Here is a 16,937-nt window from a genome sequence, read left to right on the forward strand (position 1 = left end):
ACCCGCGCTTCATGAGGGAAATACCGATAGCGGTAAGGGGGCCGTTTCAAATACGAAGCCGTAACAGGTTTCTGATGGATACATTTCCGAAAATTCTGATTTTTCTGAGTCCCAGAGGTGGGAGTTGAGGGCGCTTTTGCGTGAATTCTCCAATGTATTTAGCAAGGGCAAATTTTACATCAGCCGCACTACGCTTTTGAGTCACCACATCGATACGGGCGACGCCACTCCCATCCGGCAGAACCCCTATCGGCTGAGCCCAAGACAGCCTTTCATACACCACAAGTCTTATTTGAAATTAATCGGCTTCCGATGGGTCTTCATTCCACGCTGGCTATGTTCCAGCGATTGATAGAACTGGTTCTAGCTGGCCTGCAGTGGTTATCGTGCCTGATATGTCTCGATGATGTTATCGTTTTTAGCCGTACGTTTGAAGAACATCTGGAATGGTTACGTGCTGTCATTCTTAAAATGCGTGCGGCGAACCTCAAATTTAAGCCGAAGAAGTGTCATCTGCTCCAAAAAATTGACATCAGCCGCTCGGCAGTTGTATTGGTTATTGGCTGAACCTGGTCTTCATTATGCTTGCGGGTGTTGTTACACGGTGAGTGTGGGAGCTGCTGGTGCTGGAGGGGGTCCAAAGGTTCCGTGTGTTACTGCGTTTTGTTTTTTTCTCTCTCTCTTCCCTTTTCTCTCTTCCTTTTTTTGCCTATTGTTGTTATGTACTTCCATCCTCTTCCCCCATTAGTTACTGTATATTCTGTATATAGTGTATATGTTGTATAGATGGGTTGGGGTATTTGTTTGTTGCGGAACACTAAGGTGTTGTTCGTTTTGTTCTTTTGTTGAAGGGGGAGTTGACAGGCGGGACTGCTGAGTGCTACAAAGGGGGGGGGGGGGGGTTGATGTAGTGACATCGCGGGAAGTCACTGTGCAGTGCCGGCCCTAGAGAGGCACTGTGTGTGGTGTAACCACATCATGGATACCACAAAAGTGTGGGTCTAGTACTGGCCTTAGAGGGGCCCGGTGAGCGCTGATGGATAGCGCTAGATGGCACCATGCTTGGCGTGCAGTGCCAACCCTACAAGACAAGGTGTGGGAGTGCTGACCATAGGAATGAGGTTACTAGAGGGCATGGCACTCTGGTTGACCCGAGAGGACACGTGACCAGTTAAGTCTACAAAGGGGCCCAAGTGGTGGCTAGGTTTGGTCACGTGGTTAGCATCCAGATCCTTCCCGAGGATTTTGGAAGGTGGTCATGGCCAAGTGTAGAGCCAGCCACGCCGCAGAGAATATAATCTGGGTCCCCAGAGGGACCGGCGTTGTTGTTCATCCTTGAATAAACCTTTGTCTACATTCTACGTTCTCCGTTCTCAGTTCAATGAGTCTCCAATACGTGGACCTGGACCCGAGCTGTGGTCCCGGTCCGTAGTAGCTCGGTACGTTGTAATTAGTTTAGTTAGCCTGGTGGTCACCACCATAGGTTGTTATTCTGTTAAGGGGTAGTTATCCCGTGTGTTGGAGTTAAATACATGTGTTGCCTCCAAGTCTATGTCTGCGACTCAGTTGAACTCACTCCAAGTCTATTACATCAATAATACGTGACTAAGTTTGATAGTATTATGTAATTTTTTTTAATTGCGGCATTCTCAATTTACAATGTAGTTATCTTGTTAGCCTCACGTATAATTCAGATGAGCTTAGTTGTAATTTCTAAGTCTTTTTCGTATGTATTTAAGTACAGTGCAAGTGTAGTGGGCTCACTTGAAAGACACACTGATTCAGGAGGCAACACATTTATTCTATGACCACAATGGGGTAACGACACAAACGCGTCAGGTCAGTCGGCACACTGCCTGACCCAAGTTGCTGAGCATGAAGACCGAAGAGAAGACGTAGCAAGGCGGGTTCTATTGCAGCAAACAGCCCTGATGCAGCCCCGGGACCCCCCTTTCATACCCCTCAGCGGGGCCCCGCTCCGCCCTCGGACACGATTTCATCCAGAACTTACTAGAAGGTTCTGGATCGCCTTCCACGTGTCCCCTGCCTGGCTCTGCCCTCGGCCACGCCCCCTTCTGGAACTCACTAGAAGGTACTGGGTCCTACAACACGTGTCCCCTCTGTCACCTTTGGCCTACATGCCATCACGTGCCCCTGCGGCCAATCGGGCTGCTACATCCTCAACTGCCCCCTACTCTGCCAGCCCCAGAGACGTCTACCATGACATATACTCTGCTGGCAGAGGGCTACTATACCCACTATTCTTCTCTCTGTCGGTAGATGGCACTAGGTGCCGTAGTGACCCATTATATGTCACTACACATGTAATGGACACCCACTGTGAACCAGTTAACTACACGGAACATTTATTCGGTTGGTTGGCATTATATATTATATTTTGTTCAGTCATATTCGCGCAGAATATATACACGTGTGCAATATGAGTTTAATGTGTGAAATTATTCACGTCAATTATGTTGCCATATTTAGATAGGTGGAAGATTGAGGCATCATGCCACGATTGAGCCATTTAATGTCTGTACGCTCTTCGTTAATAAAATATAAGTGTATGCTTGCAGTTTAAATTCTTCATCATCATCATCATCGGACATGTTTAATCCACTGCTCGATGGATACTGATTTAATTACCAGCTAATGCTCACACACTTGTGTGGTGACGTGGAATGAGTCACTGGAGCGCGTGCCGCTGGGAGATTGGTAGACAATGGCATTAGGACTATCAGCCCGTTCTACCAGTTGCAGCTGTGGGCAAAGCATGAAGCCATCTGAAGGATCCAGAGGGGTGCAGGGCCGAGGGTGGAGCCTGGCCACGCTTTTCAGGATATAAGGCGAGCTCCAACTCACAGCCGGGGCAGCTGCGATCTGGAGTGGAATTCGTCGTGCTGTCGTAATTGTGATCGTCACCCTCTTCAGCTGTGGGTTTGGCAGCATGTTGGCTGTCCCGACCCGGTGTGTGGTTATCCCCTAAGGCTCTGAAGGTCGGAATAAAAGAGATAGAGTACCTCCTATTAGTGTCTGTGAACTAGAACACAACATTTGGTGTCAGGCGTGTTAACGAAATTTTTTTTATATTTTAGGGTTGTTATGAATGTTTTTTCTTCGAATCCTTGAGGGGGAAATAGACTATGCTGAAACACGTGAAGAGGAAGGCTTTCACCCGCATACCCTCGGGCAAGGAGGATTCCCGGGCAGGGCTGGCAACCGGGACCCCTTGTGGGGGGCCCCGGAGTGGTGATCCCGGCGGGGCAGCGAGCAAAGGGCGACGGCTCTGCGCCGCCGCCGGCTGAAGGGGGGCTGCAGGCAATCAGCAAGCGCATCGTGGGGCTGCTTTCCACAGTGTCGACTCTGGTGGGGCAGCTGGGCAGGGAACAGCCGAAGGAAGGGGCTGTGGCTCGGGGGTGGCGAGCGGGCGACTCCACCATCACTGCTGACCGAGGGCAGGAATTGGGTCCCTTTAACCTGCCGCCGACAGCTCATCCGGGGGCACCTTCCCTAGCGCAGCGGCTGCCGCTTCTCAATTAATTTTCGGCTGCGGGGGGTGCTTGGGCGGCCTTCCAGCGGCGGTTCTCCACCGCTTGCGAGCTCGCAGGGTGGTCCGATGCGGAGGCGCTACTTATTCTTCCCACCGCACTGGATGACAGCCTTGGCGGCGTTTTTTTTTTACATTGGGGAGGTGGACAGAATGAAGCTGCGTCAAGCGTACTCCCAGTTGGCGGCAATTTTTGAACTGCCGTCCAACGCGGCAGACATTCGTAATACAGAGTTGGGGGGGGGGGGGGGGGGGGGGGGAGACGGAGACACCCCGCGCTTTCTGCAGCGCACTGCTGTCGCTGGCCAAGGATGCGTACCCAAAGATGGAGCGGGCAGGACTGGATTCTCTGGTGCTTGAGAAAATGTTGACGCTGGCTCAGGAAAATAACGTTTGTTTGCCAGCCACAGAGGAGGATGACCTGTTCTCGATTCAGGTAGCCCATTGCATCCAGGCCCACTGTAACCTGCGACGACGTGCTGGGGTAAAGGCAGGGGCTGGATTTCCGGGAGAAAAGGGCAACCAGGCGCTCCGAGAGTCTCCCTGGGTGTGCGCGTCAGGTGGTTGGAGCCTGCGGAGGACATTCGGAGTGGGACGACGATGGGACAAGCGGCGGCGGGGGGGGGGGGCATTACCTCTTTCAGTTGTGGCCTACCGGGACACATCTCCAGGGGCTGCCGTGCTGATTTGGGGCAGCCTCCGCTCCTCTGGGTCCAAAGGCAGGTTGCAATAGGTCACACACCCGGCCGACACAGCCACCTCATGCATCCCATTTCAGTCCGTGTCAGGTGCACACGCCGTCGCCCCTCATAGGAATACGGGGTATGAAGGTCGTGCATGATGGTTGGCAATAGACCGCACTGGCACACTGTGTCATGGCAGCGGGATCATCCACAGTATGTGGATTTGTGCAGGCTGTTGAGGTGCGAATGCTCATAGATACGGGGGCATCCGCCACCATGGTTTCAGAGTTTATTTTTAGGACTCTGCCATAGATGTGGGTTGCCTGGGTCTGGTAGATAATCTGTGTGTTGCCGCTAATGGTGGGAGTTTAGGCATTGTGGGCTAAATCAAGGCATCGATACGGATTGGCGATATTGAAAGGACGGGCCTGGTGTTGGTTTCAAGTTCGTTAGCGGTGCCTTGTTTATTGTGGAAGGATTTTTGGAAGGGGATGCCCCTCTGGATTTTAATTGACCAGGGTTGTGTGGAGTTACCGTCGGGGCATCGGTTGAGATTTTTGGAGTCCCCTACTGGATGGTGTATCGCTAACACTGTGGTTCAGGCCATGGTGTGTGAAACTGTTAGGGTTCCCCCGGGTGCACAGATGCTCATACCCTTGAGCTGCGGAAACGGCTCGACCAGAATTACTGGGAGTGAGGTTTTTCTAACCCCTTCAAATAGAGCAGTTCGTGGGCAAATTTTATAGGGCATCAGACCTAGTGTGGGGAGCGGTGGTGCAGCGGTTAGCACACTGTAATTAACATGGCGACCAGGGTTCGATTGTCCAACACCAGTGACAATTATCTGAGCCGGTCCTGGGCCTCCCCTAGATTAACTCAACCTCTAATGAGTATCAATTATAATGTGTAAACAATGCCACTGGGGAGACAAAGGCGGCCAAGCATGGTGCTGGCCACACACCCCATTTGTGTATCGTACCAGCCTTCATAGGTGCTGGCTACAGTAGGCTGTTGGCAATATGTTGTATTTTAATTAACTATTTGGCACGTTGTTTACGTGACATACCTTACTGGCTGTCGGGTGGTGGAGGGTTGCGACGCATCTATACTTATGGGATCTAATCCTAAAACCTGTATTAACATGTTAAGCTGTGTTCAACCACCACACTACAGGTCTCAACAACACTCACTCACTGGTTCGCTCAATCACGATTATATTATTGCGTATGGAGGCAATAAAGGGTGTCAATTGAATAGTGTACCAAAAAAAAGTTTAAGAGTTGTATTGCTATATTCTTGGTTCTTTCGGTAAGTCGCGTGGTTTTCACACCTGATGGTTGTTGTGTTGCAGTCGAAACTTCGTGAATTTTATTGTTCTGTTAACGCCGACAATGGTATCTGCAGCGAAACGTCGAATATAAAATTGGAAATTTTGCTTGCTTTTTAACATTTCGGCTATTGCTGAAGTGCCAAATCAATTGGCATGTTTTCCCAAGTGACGACTTAAAGTGATTGGCTCTGTCGGTTGGTGGAGGGTTATACTGAACATTGGCCTCTTACCTACCAAGAGTATAATGACATTTATTTTCGGCACTTCTTGACTCGAGTGCTCACTCGCCACGTCATAGAGGCCGTGATGGCGTGGAGAAGGCCGTGGTAGCGGGAAGGATGCCGTGATAAACTCGCTCATCTTACACTGACTCACTCGCACATCAATCACTCACACAACCACAGACCCATTCACTCATCATACACTCACTCGCACTACCACTGACTCGCACACATCATACACTGGGAGTGTCATGCTAACAGCTATGGCTGCAACTTTGGTCGTACATGTTATAGTATCGTAATACTATTGCATGTTCACCAGCTCACTCCTTGTTTAAAGAATGTTGCTTTGAAGGTCTGGCTCTCAGATTAACTCTCCCAAATAACATATATTGGTAGTGTCCTGACATAGACCGCCTAGTGGGAAGGATGTTGAAGCTGCATCTGCAGAGCTTTTTGGAGGCCTCCCTAAAGGTGAAATAGTTTTAGTGGGTGATCTAAATTGGAATTTGCTAAACCCGCTGGCCGTGGCCACATTTTGCAGATGAATTTAACCTGCTAAAATTAATAAATGTCCCCACAAGACCCAACCTAAAAAATCTGGTACAGTCATCTCTGCTTGACGCCCTATTGACAAATGCCCCTCACAATTTCACACTGACTGGTGTTTTGGGTAAAAACCTTAGTGATCACTCCATTTTTGGGGTGAGATCATCAGCCAGACCCGAAGCACTCGGACACTTCAGCACTCGGGCATTTACTAATGATGTGCTTCACTCGGATATTGACAAGGTCTGTGATATCCCCAACCTAACTACGGCTTGGGAGACCTTCAGGTACACGTTTCTCCAAATTCTTAACAGACATGCTCCGTTGGTTAGATTTAAAACTAAAGGCAACCACCCACCATGGTTTGATCCTTTGATTACAAAGCTCATGAAAACTAGGGACAAGGCTTGGACATGTGCTCAGAAAAGTAATTTGGTCAATGACTGTCTAGAATACAGGATTTTAAGGAATAGATGCGTCAAAAAAATGCCTATTTTTCCTCCTGGAATCACATGGAAATGCCAGGATTTTCTGGAAAACAATCAAATGTATCGAAAAGGCATCCAATACAGATAATCTGCCCGTTGAGCTTAACGGAAATGGGGAATATTTTTCAGATCTCAAAAAAATAGTTGACAATTTTTTAACCTTCATTTTTCTGAAGCTGGTAATCTTTTTGAAGTATTGGGAGTCACCCCTGCTCATGCAAATTCATACACCCCTGTCCAAATATTAAACGACTTTAGTTTCCAGCAAATCCACGAAAGTATTGTTCTGAAACAACTGTCCTACCTCAAAGGGTCTTCCTCTACCGGAGCAGATAGTATTCCCATCTTTGCTCTACTAACTGTTGGTCACCTAATATACAAACCTATAGCCCATATTTTCAACCTGTCCATCATATAAGCATCAGTTGCTCTAGAATGGAAACATTCCTACGTCCGTCCACTTCACTAAGAGGGCCCTAAAGATGATCCAAATAACTACCAACCTATCTCAATTTTGTCCCCGTTCATGAAAATGTTTGAAAAATTATTGAACTACCAAATTAGCAGTTTCCTGCCCACCAACAATCTACTACATCTAAAACAATCTGGGTTCTGAAAAAAATACAGCACCACATCTGCTCCATTAGACTGAATCACATTTACAGTAGCCTTGATACTAAGCAGTAATGTGCCTGTCTTTTTCTTGACCTGTCCAAAGCTTTTGATACAGTAGACCACAACACCCTGCTAAGTAAACTAAGTTGCCTCTGTTTTTCCAAAAACGCAGTAAAATGGGTACAAAATTACCTCTTCTCGCACCCAAACTGTATTCACAGATGGTTGGAGGTCAATCGGCGTTAAGATAACAAAAGGGGTTCCACAGGGTTCCATCCTTGGCCCCCTTTTGTTCTCTCTTTATGTCAATGACTTGGGCACTGACCTGGGTCATTCCAGGGTAAATCTTTTTGCAAATTACACGATACTAATTACTGCTGGCCGCTCTCCGGATGGCGTGATTGCTAAGCTACAGGGTGATTTCAACAAACTACAACATCAGCTAGTTGTTCTTAAACTAGTCCTGAATACCTCCAAAACCAAGGTGCTATGCTTCTCACCAGGACTAAAGCTGGAAGTTATTTTTCCCCAATTACAGCCCTTAAATAATTATCAAATAGAGCAAGTCAAGATCTATAAGTATCTTGGTCATCCTGGATTCAAAACTGAATTTTGAAGATCGCATTGATTATATTGGTAAAAAGACGAAAATATAAATTGGTTTTCTGTATCGACACAAGCACTGCTTCTCCCCCAATGTTCCGTTTTGCATTGATAAAAGCTACCATACTGCCTCTGCTTGATTACTGTGACATCGTGTAAAAATCAGCCCCAAGTACTGAAGCTTGATTCCATCTATCACTCGGCCTTAAGATTTACATTGCACTGCCCATATAGGACTCACCACTGATCTCTACATTGGGTCAAACTTAACATCTCTTAATGTTCGACGGCTTGTGCAACACATCTTATTTATTCACGATGTACTTACAAAAAATTCCGCAGACTACCTACTGGACCTCGTCTCTGTTTCAAAGAACAAATTTGACCTCAGGCCTTCGCTCATTTACCAGCTGCACATTCCCTATTGCCGTACAAAAACTGGAGGAAGGGCCTTTGCTATTGATGCCCCCAGGGTCTGGAATGTTATTGCCAATAAACTGCAACTTGAATTGCTACCAATGAGATCTTCTCTCAACACTGCTCTAGAGGAGTTGTACACCCCAAGCTGCCACTGCTATTCATTAGCGTAAAATAAAATGTTTTGCTCCAGATGACTACTGCAAAGTATTATCTGTATTTTGATTTAGCGTGCTGATCTTAAAGGTGCATTGAAAAATAGATACTCCGACTGATGCTTCTGTTGTGGAGTAACTCATGCAGCCAGCTGTGGCTCTAGGGTTTGGTGTTGCAAGTTATTCATGTAGTTTATTGTTAAAAATTCGGTCAGTCCCTATGATCACTGTTACATTGCAATTATGGCTTTATTTTTTGGTTATTTCAAAAAGTTTTTTGGTTTGGACATGTTTGTAGTACGAAGTTAGACTGGTGGCCTTAATCTAAGTTTTCTTCTTGTTGTTTGACTTGCATCCCACTGGGATTTTTGCACACAGCGTTGGTGTACGGTGCTTTTTCAAGAATATTTTGCTGTTTTTTCCTGGATTTTCTGTTTGCACAGTCACTTCAAGATGTTTTCTTGTTCGTTTTTTCTTGTTTTTTGCTTGTTGCGGTTGCACCCGATTTCAAGAGCCAAATGGCTCACAGGGCTATACCAAATAAATAAATAAACTGAAATGTATATCGTTAATACTGGTAGGAACCTCCTGGTGACACCAACCCACAGGGGATCATTGTGACCGTCCGTCGTGCATACAAAAATGGGAGGGGCTGGGTGGGGAGGGGCTGGTCACCCCGTGGTGCCCTTATAAAACTCAACGTTTAACCTACTCACGCCGACTTGTGCCTGCCCTCATAGTTGGGCATATTTGCGGAATACACCACGCCGCCGTTGACCCTGGTCATTGACCGAGCAACCCAACGTTCCTACCAGCTCCCTCCGCTGCAATGTGTTTTGTTAAATTTGAATCGCAGTTCCTATGATTACTGTTCTTACATTGTTTTTATAGCTTTTTTGATTTCGAAAACATGGTTTAAGCCATGTTTCTTGTGGAAGTGCGGAGTTGGCCTGATAACTTAAATCTAAATTGTCTTATGGTTGTTATTCTTTGACTTGCATTACACTGAGATTTTTGCACACAGCGTTGTAATACCGTTTTCTTTTCTGGAAGATTTGCTGTTTTATCCAGGATGTTTCTGTTGCGTGTCGTCGCTTTTAAGATGTTCTCTGTTCATATTGTTTGTGCTTGCACCCGACTCAAGAGCCGCATGGCTCACAGGGATATACCAATAATAAATGAAACTTGAAACGAGCCCTGTGCTCATACGACTGGAATCATGACCCCGTTGTTCCCCACTGCCACGCCCGCACGTCCGCGTGTCTGCCCTGGGCCACATTCGCGCCTCTGACTCGACCATCATTTCTAGCGTCACGCTCACCAACAGGGACACTCACTGATGTTCCTCCATTTACGAAAGCGATGCTTTCTTTATAAAACGCGCGAAAAACTAAATATCAAATGAATTTTCCCATTAATTTAATGCAAAAAAAAATCGGGATGCGTTTCGGACATATCAACTCCACTCCTTATCTAAAAATATACAACTATATCATTTTTCACAATGCAAAAGTACCCGTAAGGATTTTTTTTTACCTTTGCAGGGAATTCACCAAAAGATTTGCATGTTGAATTGACTGGAGGTGATGTGGAGGCTTTGCTGTTGCCCTGCAGGGACACCGTGACGCTGTTGTGGACGGGTGATGCAGCCTCCACGGTGCTTCTCGTTTGATCTGGCGCGTGCCGTATGGAATTTCGTTCACGCGGAAATTCGATTTTGTTCATCTAAAGGTGTCCATAATTTGTCAATTGCATGAACGTGACATTTTGTAAAATCGAACGTTCGTAAATAGATACATGAAGCAGGCCACTGTTGTATATGCCCCCCTTTCCATCTTAATATTAACAAGTAATTTTTCGATACATATAGAAACATATTTCTATTGTTTTTATTTTAATAATGAATAAAAACACCAAACCAGGCCTCGGCATGGCATGTGGAGGTCATATTTACCTTGACCCACTAACACGATTTTGACGTTCAGAGCCCTCCCAGGGTCAGAGGGAGCAGATAGAGCGCAGAGCCCAGCGGGTTGCAAGGGGCTGACGTAAACACAAAGCCAGGGTCACTGGGAGGTTGCGTTAGCCTAGATCTAGTTAAGTCAAAAAAGCTAATTGGTTCTGCATTACTATTAAAGTAACTTAAAATCGGAATTTAACGACAGGGTAGGCTAAAGTTATTTATCTTCACACCCACTTCAATTGAACCCTGCCACAAGCTATAGCAATGTAACCATCACCCGTCTATTAATTTAATATGAAATGTATTTACATTTTAATAATTTCTATACGACTTGACCCGAAGCCTATAACAATCAGGTTTTCCTAAGTCAACATGAATGCTCTAACCCACCCATACGCAAATAATAAGCAGGGTTAAAGCAAGAGGAGAGAGGAAAAGAAATGCAAGCGCACAGCAAAACTGCAACGTAAGCAAAGGGCGATGTTAAACCCAAGGTCGGAGAGAAAGGGAGATCCCGGCCGTCTTTGTATCCCCGCAGCGCGGGGTAGGAGTGTGTATACGCTCGAGGAAACACGAGTCAAACGCCACAACGGGAAGCTGACCCAGACATTGGATTAATACAGAATCATAACTTTGGAACTCTGATGAAATGAAATGTTAACTTAAAACGTTTTAACCATTTCTTTGTGCGTCGGTGAAAGTCGGAGGGAATATCGCCCCTCCCTCCAGGTTGTGCACCCAGACAGAGGCGCCTTCGAGACAATTTATAACATTTGATTGTTTTACTTGTGGGTTTTATGGTAGGAGTATGACAACGGAATATACCGTGGGTGATGCACACAATGACACACTGACACACGTACAGACACACACGGACGCAGATACATACGGACAAAACCTGACACAGCAAAAATCGAAAGAAACCCCGCCTTGTGGGCAGGATCCGAGTGAAGGGATTTTTGTGCATAAAAAGAGGATCCTGAGCATTGAAACCTCAGTTCGACCGGAGGGGGTCGGCTCACCAGAGTTCGACCGGGTAGGGGGTCGGCTCACCAGAGTTCGACCGGGGGGTCGACTCTCGGGAGACAGTTCGACTCGGAGGAGCAACTCGGAAGAGTTCGACCAGGGGGGTCGGAACTCGGGGAGTTCGACCAGTCGGCTCAGGAGCAGTTCAAATCGGGAACGAGAGGAACAGGTCGCCAGCCGGCGAGCTGCAGAGCAGGGGGCGGCGAACAGAGGCCAAAGTGGCCCGTCGCTACCCACTGACGTTGGCAAGACTCGCAAGGTAGTAAGGCGCCACCGAGTGTGATTTTAAAAGAGCTGAAAGACAGAGTATTGTTGAAAGTTTATTCTACATTGAGTCCAGCTGCACAGCGACCGACGCACCAAGCAAGAGCTTCTGCAAACCAGAGCAAGAGCACGTGCGACTTGAGTCATCCAGCAGTGAAGAAAAACCTGCTTTCAGCAAACCAGCAACGAGCACGTTCGAGTTCTCCACCCAGAGAGAGGGAGCGTGCCGATGCAGCTCATCCAGCAGCGGAGAGAAACTGCTGTCAGCGAACCAGCACGAGCGTGATCGCGCAGCTCATCCAGCAGTGGAGAGAGGTGGCCACTGAGCAGCACTGAGAGCGACCAAGCAACTCTCCCGTGTGGACAGAGGCTGGCTGCTGTGTGGAGGAGGGAACGCCGATACATATGATGCACAACCCCCACTCACCCTGACCGCTCTAAAGGGAGCGAGTATCCCTTTCATACAAGGGACACGTCGACGTATGTTAACGCGAGAAGACCAACCACACTCACATTACCCTATAAAGAGAACTCCACGATATGATGCGCTATGCCCCACTACACGACCAATCTGACGTTCGCTGGACCTAAAGACTCAACTCCAAACAATGACTACTCCACACAATTCATGACACACAAACACACTCAAGTCCGTGAACCATATGGCAGTGGAAGCATCGATCGTGTGATAACAGTCCGTCGTTTATAAGTGTATTTGTAATTTTCCTCTTTAATATTTTGTTTTGGACTGTACTTCTAATCGCATAAGTTACCAACCGATCCATCAATACGAATTAACCCTTGGAACCTTCGCCACGGAGCTACGCTCCCGGGGAGGAATCGTGCTAAACCGATTTTCTGATCATACAATCTTATTCACGAATTAATTAATTAATCTCCCGTGAGATACCACGTTCCGCCGCATACCCTCACACTAAGCCATTTCGGTAATCTTATAGTCTGTCCGGTGGATCTGTTGTTACATTTATGCCTTTGGAAATAATAACTGTTTGATTGTCTTTTTATATGAATACCGTTGCATGTTAATCAATCGCCTGTGATAATGTGCTGACCATTTCAAGCATAATGATCGTTCATATTATAATGTATAAGCTTTTGTGTAGTATAGCATTTGCATGTTCTGACTCTCTCTCTCACTAACAGCAATCGCTTTATGCGGGGTCCATGTGTTATCAAAGTGAAATCGTACAGTCGTTGATGATACTGTCTTGATACCGTGTGGATACCGTGTTGAAGTTCCGAGATTGAGAGTTCACATACATATTATAGTTAAGGTTTAATTAGAAAATAAATTGATTAATACAGAAGTGGTCGTGTGATTCTTTCCTGAAATTTTTGCATAAGATCTGTATCCTGCGACGAGATATGAACTCGGGAACCTAAACTATAAACACACCAATCCACACTCATTAAACTTTAAAGCGAATGATATGAACTTGGGACCTAAATAATGAACACTCGGGGAGTGTTAAAGCGAGAATCATTGTATTATGCTGATCAATAATACGAAGTTAGACAACGAGGCCGAATTGACACTAGCGTAACGGCACACGATTGATTGCGTTATCCTGATTGATAACCCCACCTCGTCAACGAGGCGGGGCCTGATTATCATAAAGGCTATCATTAACACAACCACACCCACTCGTATAAATTAATACGATTACCTCTCTAATTAGCATAGTTACACGCATAAGTACACAAATTAGCATAATTTCGGATTAATTATGCAAATTTCGAATTTCATTTAATTTTAATTATTTTTCATCAATTTTCACACGCCCACATATACAACAACTTCCAGAAGTGTAATCAGGACTTCTGAGCGTGCGATATAGCTCAGTGGGCCTTACTTGGTAAAATTGAAATAATTAATTTAGTTTCAGGATGTAGGGTTCTGAAGATATTTCATCTTTCAGTCCTTTCTGACCGTTTGAGTGTGGGTGAGTGAGTGACAACTACTTATGCATTTTTTATTACAAATACAAGCATTTCCAGCTATTGACATGAAATGTATTAACTCTGGAAGATGATGGTGATACAGGTCGTGGGTAGCGGTAGTGTAGCGTTTAGCACGCTGCACTACGAACCCGGCGACCCGAGTTAAATTCTCGCTCATGCGCAACGCAGGTAACGACTCTCTGAACCGGTCATGGGCCTCCCCTAGGTCGACTCAGCCTCAAATGAGTACTTGGTGTGGTGTAAACATCACTACTGGGGAGACAAAGGCGGCCGGGCGTGGTGTTGGCCACCCACCCCTCGTGGGCATGCTGGCCTTCACAGGTACTCGCTAACAGCACTTGCCCCAACAGTCTATTCGGGCTATACGGGGAGTCTTTGCTTTGATGGTGATGATACAGATGGTGATTGATTATACAGATGGTTAGGATGATGATAATGATACATTTGGTGATGATGGTGGTGATGATGGTAATATTAAGACACACTAATATAAAATGTAATAATTAAAGCACAATATATAACATTTGTAATTTCTGTTGAAAGCATGTGCTTATAATGGTCACGTGTATTTGTACGTGGTTGTGCATGAATGCACGTGTATTTTATTTTCTGTATTAGGTGCTTGACGACAGCACTTGGCCCAACAGTCTATATTGGTTGTACAGGAAATCTTTGTGTTTTGATTTACGAATGTTCCATTCACGAAATTTAGTGAAAACGAAATTGACAATTTAAGGATACTTTTCGACTTACGAAATAGAATTTCAGCGGAAACAATATATCACATGGCACGCGCCATGAGATCATCAAGCAAAAAGCTGTCATCCATCCACGACAGTGTCACGGTATCCCCATAGTGCAAAAGTAACGCCTCGTCACCTTCCCAGTCATTCCAACATGCAGATCTTTTGGTGAGTTCCTTGAAGATGTTAATTATTTTTGTTTTAAATTGATTATTATTCAACCGTTGTAATATTTGTTCTTTATTATTTTTTGCATTGTGAAATATTGGTGTTTATTTTGGGTTTATAGTAGAAATGACTGTCTGAAACACATCGCAAGTTTTTCGTATTCAATTAATGGGAAAAGCCATTCCGATTTACGATATTTTGTTTTGCGTGCGTTTTTCGAAGAACGCATCCCTTTCGTAAGTAGAGGCATACATGTACAGGAATCCATTGCCAACTGCTAATTTACCAACCACGAGAATTTAGTATTTACTAACCACGCGCATCTCGCTTTGAGTATTCGCGAGTCGCGCTGAGTCGTGAAATCAAAACAACACGATGTACCTTATGGGGGGGGGGGAGGTTCTTGTATTTGTTCTTGTATTTGTACGAGCTGTTGTTTGTTTATGTTACCGATGTTTACGGGGAGCGTTAGTGCAGCGGGTTAGCAAGCTGTACTATGAAGCCATAAATCCTGGTATAATTCCTGCTCATGGCCAACACCAGTGGCAATTATCTGAACCATTCCTGGACCTACCCTCGGCCTCAAATGAGTACTTGGTGCATTGTGAAAACATCAGCACTGGCAGAGACAAACCCCATATGCTGTGCTGGCCTGCATAAGTGCTCATAACGGCACTTACCCAACAGTCTGTTACATGGGGGGATCTTAGTCTTGGCGTGTAAGTGAGAGTTTGTGGACTTTGCATGTTCTTCCCCTGTTGTGCACGCGTTTTCTCAGGGTTCTCAGCTTTCAAAAAAGAACAACCAATTCTAACAGTGAGATTTTACTTCCAAATTACTTAAACAGGGATTACACACCGTGGCAACATCGCCCCCTTCTGTGAAAGCTGGACAGGACCCTCCTGCAAAAGAGTGAGACTTCCCTGAGTAAACAAATGTAGCACGGTAATCTTTGAAATAATAAAATAAACTGTTCACCCCTAGAGTGGACAAGGTAGCGAGGGTGATTCTAGCAAGCGAGGGAGGTGTACTCGGACGGAACGGACGACGGCTCCCAGCCGACCTCTTCGCCTTTGTCGATCTTGTCATCGTTGGAGGCCGGTCTCAGCTCTGCGAGGATCGCCTCAAACGTGGGGCGCTCTAACGGCGCGTAGCTCCAGCAGCGGTGCATCACCTTGCGGCTGTGGGGCGAGGGGAGGGTGCGGTGAGGGTGCGAGGAAGGCGAATCGCGCACAAGCTCGGACTGTTCTTTCACCTCTTCCAGTGCGCGTTCGTTCTCAGAATGGTTGAATGAGTGCCTATGATGTTAATGACGTCACAGAGAGGGTTGAAGGGGGTCAGGTGGCGAGGGGGTGAGGGGGGGTGAGTAGGTAGAGGGTCATGAAGGCATAAAATATCTACAGTATGGATTCACACAGCGGCGTCTAAATGCCACTGCATCTCCATACGTAGTGCAGAAACACTGGTCATGTTTATCTTGTAGAGAGAGAAGCAGTCTGTGGGTCTCTACAGTGAGGGAAAAAAGTATTTGATCCCCTGCTGATTTTGTACGTTTTCCCACTGACAAAGAAATGATCAGTCTATAATTTTAATGGTAGGTTTATTTGAACAGTGAGAGACAGAATAACAACAACAAAATCCAGAAAAACGCATGTCAAAAATGTTATAAATGTATTTACATTTTAATGAGGGAAATAAGTATTTGACCCCTCTGCAAAACATGACTTAGTACTTGGTGGCAAAACCCTTGTTGGCAATCACAGAGGTCAGACATTTCTTGTAGTTGGCCACCAGGTTTGCACACATCTCAGGAGGGATTTTGTCCCACTCCTCTTTGCAGATCTTCTCCAAGTCATTAAGGTTTCGAGGCTAACGTTTGGCAACTCGAACCTTCAGCTCCCTCCACAGATTTTCTATGGGATTAAGGTCTGGAGACTGGCTAGGCCACTCCAGGACCTTAATGTTCTTCTTCTTGAGCCACTCCTTTGTTGCCTTGGCCGTTTGTTTTGGGTTATTGTCATGCTGGAATACCCATCCACGACCCATTTTCAATGCCCTGGCTGAGGGAAGGAGGTTCTCACCCAAAATTTGACGGTACATGGCCCCGTCCATCGTCCCTTTGATGTGGTGAAGTTGTCCTGTCCCCTTAGCAGAAAAACACCCCCAAAGCATAATGTTT

At 46.1% G+C, this 16,937-nt stretch overlaps 1 long non-coding RNA gene across 1 annotated transcript; it reads left to right on the forward strand.

The window, feature by feature from the left end:
* The first annotated feature begins 1,764 nt into the window (after positions 1-1,764).
* On the forward strand, positions 1,765-10,534 carry LOC142923049 (uncharacterized). The gene is made up of 2 exons (XR_012940496.1): positions 1,765-2,999; positions 4,111-10,534. It is a non-coding gene; the product is annotated as an uncharacterized LOC142923049 (long non-coding RNA).
* The last annotated feature ends 6,403 nt before the right edge of the window (positions 10,535-16,937 follow it).

This window comes from Petromyzon marinus, unplaced genomic scaffold, assembly GCF_048934315.1.
Source record: "Petromyzon marinus isolate PM22_M1 ecotype Great Lakes invasive population unplaced genomic scaffold, UKy_Petmar_22M1.pri1.0 PM_Scaffold_26, whole genome shotgun sequence".
NCBI lineage: Eukaryota > Metazoa > Chordata > Hyperoartia > Petromyzontiformes > Petromyzontidae > Petromyzon > Petromyzon marinus.